We start from the raw sequence: 8,712 nt of genomic DNA, 5'->3' as shown, positions 1-8,712 counted from the left end.
AGAATCTGAAGCTTTCTTGGTTCATTTGACAGGTTGATATTGGTTCTGAGGTCAGTTTACAGGGGAAACTCTGCCGAATTTTTCCCAGGAAAGTAAACTACTGTGAAGCGTAGCTATGGCTGGATCACAGGACACTGTCTTTACAATATCAAGAAGATGGATGGAAGCAATTTCCCATTGTGGAAGAAGCAGATTTGGCACGTGTTGGTACAAAAGAAGCAGATAAAACCTATAAAGCTCAAGGGGATAAAACCAAAAGATATGGACGAAGATGAATGGAGCGAAATGGATGAATTGGCACTTTCTACCATTATGCTGACTTTGGCAGAAAGCGTTTACTTCAATGTAGCAGACTAGATCTCGGATTATGAAGCATGGACAAAGCTCAGTGATCTTTATGAGAAGCAGAGTGTAGCTTCATATGTATACTGGCTTAAGAAGCTTGTCGACTTGAAGATGAAAGAAGGGACACCTATGTCCAATCATCTGAATGAATTTAACACCATCTACAGTCAGTTGTCAGCTCAAGGTGTCAAGTTTGATGAACCTGTTAGATCAATGTTCCTGTTGATCACATTGCCGGAAAGTTGGGACACTTTTCGCACAGCTTTGAGTAATTCTGCACCTCCAGATGGTTTGACCATAGCAGGTGTAGAAGGCAGTCTGCTTACTGAAGAAACCAACAGAAAGACAATGGACAAAGGCAAAGAAACAGCCTTAGTTGTCAGGGGAAGGACCAAAGAAAAGTACAAAGGTGGAAAGAGGAATCAGTCTCGTAGCAAGTCCCGCAGTGCTAAAGGCAAGAGTGACATAGAATGCTACCATTGAGGCAAGAAGGGTCACATGAAAAGAGACTGCAGAGAATGGAAAGCAGAAAAAGGAAAAGAGAAAGCTGAAGACCATGGTGAGAAGAACAATTCCTCATTGAAGATTCAAGAAATAAATGTGACAAACAGTGCTGCAGAGGATGACAGTCTAGTGTCAGGAGACATCTACTTCTTGAAGAATACAATGGACTCAGCTCTTCTTACAGCATCTGATGGAAATGCACTGAGTGACTGGATTATAGACTCAGGGGCATCACTTTATGTGTCTCCAAACAAGGAGTGGTTTACTTCTTATGTGACCACTAAAGATCATGTTCGGCTAGGCAATGGGCAGACATGTGAGATCTTAGGTGTTGGAGATGTTCAATTGAAGTTTCAGAATGGCTCTTCTTTCACGCTGAAGAATGTGAGACATGTTCCCACAATTACAAAGAGCTTGATCAGCACAGGTTTACTTGATGATGCTGGCTACGTCACCACTTTTGGAGAGAACATGTGGAAGATATCCAAGGGTTCCATGACAGTAGCACATGGAGTAAAGTCTGGAGGACTTTACATGATTTATGTATCAAATGTCTCTAAAAATGTAATCAATGTAACCGAGCAGTCGAACGTTTCTTTGTGCCATAGCCGGTTAGGACATATGTCCAAGAAGGCAATGGAAATCTTGTCTCGTTTTGGTTATTTGCCTGGCTTTTCATTTAATGATTTTGAATTATGTGAACATTGTCTGTATGGTAAGCAAACACAGCAGCCACATAAGCATAGAAGCAGTAGAAGAGATACACAGTTGGCACTTGTTCATAGTGATTTGTGTGGACCTATGCCTAACCTATCTCTAGGGGAGCTTCTTACTTTATGACATTTATAGATGATTACTCGAGGAAAGTATGGGTTTACTTTCTCAAGCACAAGGATGAAGCGTTTAGTGTTTTCAAAACGTTTGTGACACTTGTGAAGAATCAGAGTGGCAAGAAGCTTAAATGCTTAGGCACTGACAATGGTGGAGAGTATGTTTCAAAGGCCTTTCAGGACTTTTGTGAGTCAAAAGGTATAAACCGTAAACTTACTGCTCCTTACAATCCTCCTCAAAATGGTGTTTCTGAGAGGATGAATAGCACCATACAAGAGAAGGTCAGAAGTATGTTGTCTAATGCACAACTGCCAAATGGGTTTTGGGCTGAAGCTGTATCAACAGCTGTTCATCTTATAAATAGATCTCCTAGCAAGGTTTTGCAGAAGGATTTAGTGGCAGAGATGGTATGGTCAGGCAAGGTTCCCTCATACAAGCATCTCAGAGTCTTTGGCTGTGAGGCATATACTCCTGTTGCAAAGGAATTTAGGAACAAACTTGAGCCAAAGAGTAGAAAGTGCATCTTTCTAGGCTATGGTAATTCTGGTGAGATGGGGTACAAACTTTGGAATCCCGAATCCAGAAAGGTTATCCGCAGCAATGATGTTCACTTTAATGAAGCCAAATATCATTCTAAACCAGAGAGGGTTGAGGAGATTAGAAGAGTTGTCTTCCAAGAAGATGGACCTACACGTGCAAGACAAAATGTCAGGGCTCAAGAAGAGCAAGGACATGATATAGTGGAACCACAGGTTGTGGTCTGAGACTGAGCCACCTACTGTGCGTAGATCTGGACGTATCACGCGACCTCCTGATAGGTTTTTTCCATCTATGAACTATGTCATGTTGACTGGTTGCAATGAGCCTTCATGTTACAAGGAAGCAATGCAAATGAAGGACTCCGGGAATTGGCAATTGGCCATGCAGTCAGAGATGACCTCTCTGCATAAAAACCAAACATGGAAGCTAGTTAAATTACCACAGGGCAAAAAGGCTCTACGTTGTAAATGGGTTTACAGGTATAAGATCACCGCTCATGATAGTCAGCCAAAGTACAAAGCAAGGCTTGTTGCCAAGGACTTTAAGCAAGAACAAGGCATTGACTTTGATGAAGTCTTCTCTCCGGTGGTCAAGATGACTACATTGAGATTCTTTCTTACATTGGTTGCCATATTAGATTTGGTGTTGCACCAAATGGATGTCAAGACAGCGTTCTTGCATGGTGATTTAGATGTGGAAATTTACATGCAGCAACCAGAAGGGTTTGTTGAGAAAGGCAAGGAAGATTTGGTATGCCAGTTGTTAAAGAGTCTTTATGGCTTAAAACAATCACCGAGGGCATGGTACCATAGGTTCCACAAGTTTATGCTTTCTCAAGGCTACAAACGTAGTGAGTTCGATCACTGTCTATATACAAAGAAGGCTAAGGGTGGCAGTTGGCTGATCCTTATTTTGTATGTGGATGACATGTTGATTGCTGGCAAGCACCTGGAATAAATTTCAGCTTTGAAGTCAAAGATGGCAAAATCATTTGACATGAAAGACATGGGTGAGGCAAGTCATATACTTGGTATGCGCATTGAGAGAGACAGATCAAAGAAGTTGATTTGGTTATCTCAAAGACAGTATATTGACAAGGTTTTGCAACGTTGCAATATGGAGAAGGGAAAGGCATTGAGTGTTGCATTGCCACCATATGTGAAACTTAGCAAACAAGATTGTCCTGTGTCTGAGGAAGAACAGGCTAAAATGGATAAGATTCCATATGCGTCTGCAGTGGGTAGTTTGATGTATGCAATGATTGCTACTCGCCCAGACATTCCATTTGCAGTGGGAGTAGTAAGTCGATACATGTCAAACCCAGGCAAGAAACATTTGGAGGTAGTGAAAGGAATATTGAGATACCTGAAAGCTACAAAGAGTATGCGTATATGCTATGGGAGTCAGGAGCTAAGTGTAAAGGGTTTTACAGACTCAGATTATGCAGGTGACTTAGACAACCGAAGGTCTACGTTAGGGTATGTCTTTACATTGGCTGGTGGAGGAATATCATGGCGTTCCAGATTACAAGATTGTGTTACTTAGTCTACTACAGAGGCTGAATATGTTGCAGCATCAGAGGCATGCAAAGAATCAATTTGGCTTAATCGACTAGTAACAGATTTGGGAATCAAAGAAGAGATGCATGTGTTATATTGTGATAGTCAAAGTGCTATACAATTGGCTCGCAATCCAGTTTATCACTCAAAGACAAAGCATGTGGATGTGAAGTATCATTTCATCAGGGAAATTCTCGAGGATAAGCAACTTCAGCTTGTCAAAGTTCACACCACAGAAAATCCTGCTGATCTACTTACAAAAGGACTTCCCTCAGAGAGCTTTGCGCATTTTCGCAAGCAGTTAGGTGTAGGGTAGTACATCACTTCTCTACATCTCTTGTATATTAGCTTGTATAGTAGCTTCTCTCACACTTAAAGTACCACATTGGACTTTAAGTGGGAGGTTGTTGGGGTATAAAGCCCAATGTGGTCGCCCACGTAAGTGGGCGGGCCGCCAGGTATATACACATATTCTTTTGTAAAAACCTAATAAGAACTCACTATGCTTTGTACATTACAACAAAGCGAGTTCACCATATCGTCGTTCTCTTCTTCTCGCACTCTCTCTCGCGTCGCACTTCCGCTCGTACTCCTTCATCTTGGATGTGCAAAGGCAGTAGAAAACCATCGGGAAAAACCCTAATTCCTTGAATCTCGCAAGAGGCCACCAAATGGAAAATCGACGAAAAGGCACCCAAATGCTACCAAAATTCATGGGTAGGAGCATCTCGACATGCTCGACAAGTCTATGTGGCCCACATGATCAAAAAGTGACCCGAAGCGGCACTAAACTTCAGAAATGACATCAGACACACAAAGTGTCAAAAAGCTCTCACGACAAAACCGCATGCCCGTTTGCCACCAAACTTCACGAGCGGCTTTCCTAGACCATCAACAACCAAGTCCTATGGTGGTAGACCACCACAAATCATCGAAGATATGTAAACACAACCATGGGTGCTTCTAGAGCGACAAATTTCCAAATGAAGCTCCGGTGAAGCCAAAATCGACAAAAACCATACGGCAAGGATCCCCAAGGGATCGCAAAGCTATGGAGACCAACATGAAGAAATTTCATCGCCAAAAAGCACTCCAAAAGTCAGAAAACGGCTCGGAGGCTCTGAAGTCCACACAGGGAGTTACTTTCTATCCATTTGACTTTTTTGTTGAAATTAGGCTTAAAAGGGACTCAGGGGGACCAAGGGTAGGCACTAGTGGCACATTCCATAAAAAAATCATCAGGAGACATCGTACGCGTAGGATGTCTCAAGGGCATTTCTGGGCACAGATCCCAACCTTTTTCATCACACACATTTTCTGAATGACCTTTACATGCTAGCCACCAAGTTTCATCACATTTGGACCAAAATTGACCTCATATGCATGAAAAAACGCAAAGTTAGGCCATAGAGGCAATAATGGGCCATAGACCTACCAAAGTTAGGGCATAGAGGCAATAATGGGCCATAGACCTACCAAATCTTGTCCAAATCACATGAAACTTGCACAACACATTCACAAGCACATAACCAACCAATCTGTGTGGTCAGAAGCAAAAATTGATGAAGTAGACATCCTACGCGTAGGATGTCTATTTGACATTTTTGGCCTACAGAGGATGTTTGTCCATTCCAGATCCAATCACATCATCTTCAAGAGCTCATATACCAATTTTGAAGCTATTCTAATCATTTTTGACCCCCAACACCTTCAAGATACACTTTTTTGAGCCCAAAAACACTGTACAGGCTATACAAGCATCAATTCTTGTCCAAATCAACATCCAAGAGCATAGCCATGTTCCATAGGCCAAGGACTACCCACAGAACAAATCCCATGTCATTTTGATGAAATAGACATCCTACGCGTAGGATGTCTCCAACGACCTTCTGTGCAAAGAGTGACATCATGGAAGCCAATACCATGGTGCAATGAGCCCATATACCAATTTTTAACCCATTTGGACATCACTTGCTACCTGTTATGGACTTTCTACCCAATTTGTGACCTAAAGCCTGAATCAGCCCAAAAAATCCACTTTTTGATGCCCAAATCCATATCCAAGCACATAGCCATGTTCCATAAGCCATGCACTAACAGCATGTCAAGTATCAACCAATTCTGATGAAAAAGACATCCTACGCGTAGGATGTCTAAATGGAATTTTTTGGCCAGAATTGCACTATGAGCACATGCACAATTTCACAAGTTCCTTTTAAGCTTTATTTTCAAATTTCAAGTCATTTGGATAGATAAAACTCAGTTTCTCAGCTAATATGGAAAAAACGCTAACTTCGGACTACTGAGTGCAACAGGATCTATGGCAGCCACAAAGTCACCGGCAAAGAAAAAAAGAATGACCATTAAGGATTACCTAGAAGAAGTGGAGCCCTTCGTCATACCAGAAGGAACACTAAAGCCCACCAGCACATGGACCCAAGAAGATCTGCTAGAGTCCAACGACCTAAAGATCTACCAAGGAGTGTTCAAAGACACAGAAGGGAATGTAATCGAGCTACCAATGCTATCGCGGGAACTCAATGAGTTCGTAAGAAGCAATATGGCCGGGTACTTGGAGAAGATTGATCTCCACAACTATTTTGAAGCAGTGCCAGCGGGGGTTGACATAAAGAGAGTCTGGGAATTTGTGACAACAATAAAAGAAGACGGAGTGTCCAGAGTAATTGATCTGCAAGGCAGGCCAGAAACAAAAATAGTCATCATCGATCAAGTTGTAGCAGATGCACTAGACCTCTCCAACAAGGGGGATAGTGTAACTAAAAGAAGAGATGATGTCAAGGTGTACATTGAGAAGAAAGGTAACTACACTTTTGAAGATATTGCCAACCCAAGAGTGGCAATCATGAGTCATTTGTACAACCAATACTTCCATATGTGTACGAAGCGGCGACAAAAGTATAGAATGCGCCAGGAGAAATTGCCACAACATTCACTTGGGAAATGATGAAGAGCACTCCAAGGATAATCAATTATGCAGCATATATACATGACAACCTAGTGAAGATGGGTAACAAGAAGCCCACATATATTGTGCCAAGAGAACTAATCACTAAGGTGATTTATGGGGCATTGCACGCAAAAGGGAGATGGCCTGACCCCCCATCACAAAACGATTGGCTGAGGCTCAAAGAAGACAAAGAAGACGAGCCATAAAAAGCACCAAGGGTTGCCACAAGATTGAAAAGACGGCTAGAGCCTGTTCAAGAAGAGCAGCCAGAGCAAAAGAAGGGAAAGAAATAATTTGCCCAAGTGCCAAAAAAAGAGACAAAGTCACAAAAAGCAGCAAGACTAGAGCGGCTAATGGAGAGCTTCAGAGCAGAAAGGGCCCTTAAAGGTGATTTGAGTGAACTCTGGAAGCCGTCTCTAGAAGCAATGTCGGGATCATCCCAAAGGGTACAAAGGGACAGATTCGAAGATTATATTAAAAATTTTGAGATTCTTGATGCCACATCAGAAAATATTCCACATGTACCTTTTACAGAAGAGGAGGTGGAGCAAGTACGACAAAAACTGCTAGACGAGCAAGAGAGCCAAGAGAGAGAAAGGAAGACAAAGGAAGACCGAGATTTAAAGAAAAAGTCTACATCTCTACCGGCCAGCCCTGAGTCTAGCCCACCACCCTCACCACCTCCTCGTAGCCCTCCACAAGAAGACAAAGAGGAACAAGACAAACCAGCAGAACAAGAAGAGGCCAAGAAAGAGCAGAGCCAGGAGCAGAAACCAAAGGAAGAGGCTAAGCCTCGAAGTGGGCAACCAGAGCCAAATGAGTCATATAACACATTTTTGGACTTGTTAGTTGCAGGATACACAAAAGAAGAGGCTGCCACAGTCGCATTCGACTTGGCAAGCACAGGGCCTAAGGAAAAAATGCAAAGCATCAGGTTAGTAGAACTAAAGGAGATGGCCACAGATACAAAGGACCTGCACCCGCCCTCCATTGATTGGGATGTGGTGATGACAAAGTTAACCGGGTTAAGAGCGCAGTTCATGGCCTCAAAAAGTGAGATGGCAGCTCTCAAGGCCACTAAAGTGAAGATAAAGCTGGAAGTAGACTATTTACAAGGACAAAGTCAAAGGCAGAAAGAGAGAGAAGCGGAGCTACAGGCCAGTCTAGCAAGGGCATTGCAAAGATGCCAAGAAATGGGAAAAGAAAATCAGGCAACAGCCCAAAGAATGCAAGGAGTCGAAGAGGAGTGTAAGCAACTTAGCAAATCATTGATAGATGCCGAGAGGGAAAGGGATAACCTGACCCTACAGCTGGCTGAGGAGTCTAAAGAAGTTGAAGCAATGCGAAACGCCAAAGAAAAGGCGGAGATAGATCAAGAAGCCAGCCAGGATGAGGTCCTTGAGCTCAAGGACCAGCTCAAAGTGAAAGATCAAACCATCCAGAGGCTACGGGCATCTCCTGCCAGAGTCAGAGCTACTAGCTCGACTCACATCACTACGGAAAGCCAAATTTATGAAGAACAGATGCAAGAAGTTCAGAAAGAGCTGACTCTAGAGAAAAAGCAACGATTGATGATGGCAAAAGGGTTAGTTGTTATGCAAACACGAATGAAAGAAGAACAAAAATCCATGCAAGAGGAATTAGGAAGTATCAAAAGAAAGCTCGAGGAGGCGGAGAAGATAAATGCCGAGTTGAACGACCTCCTCGTGAACATGGGAGAAGAGGCTGAAACAGAAAAACAGAAACTCCTAAAGCAGATTGAGGAGCTGAAAGGAAAGCAAGCCGGAGAGCAAGAAGGCACAGGGCCAGCGGCCAATGAGGGCATAAATTTAGAAAATGTGGCAGATCTTGTGGACACACCTATGCAAGAGGAAATCCTAGAAGGATCCTCTCAAGAGCCACAAGATCTAACACAGGAAGAGGAAGAAAAGTTGCGTAACGCAATAGAGGTGGATATCAGAGAGA

Source organism: Adiantum capillus-veneris, chromosome 29 (assembly GCF_014529385.1).
Source record: "Adiantum capillus-veneris isolate H3 chromosome 29, ASM1452938v2, whole genome shotgun sequence".
Classification (NCBI taxonomy): Eukaryota; Viridiplantae; Streptophyta; class Polypodiopsida; order Polypodiales; family Pteridaceae; genus Adiantum; species Adiantum capillus-veneris.
This window is presented reverse-complemented; position numbering follows the sequence as displayed.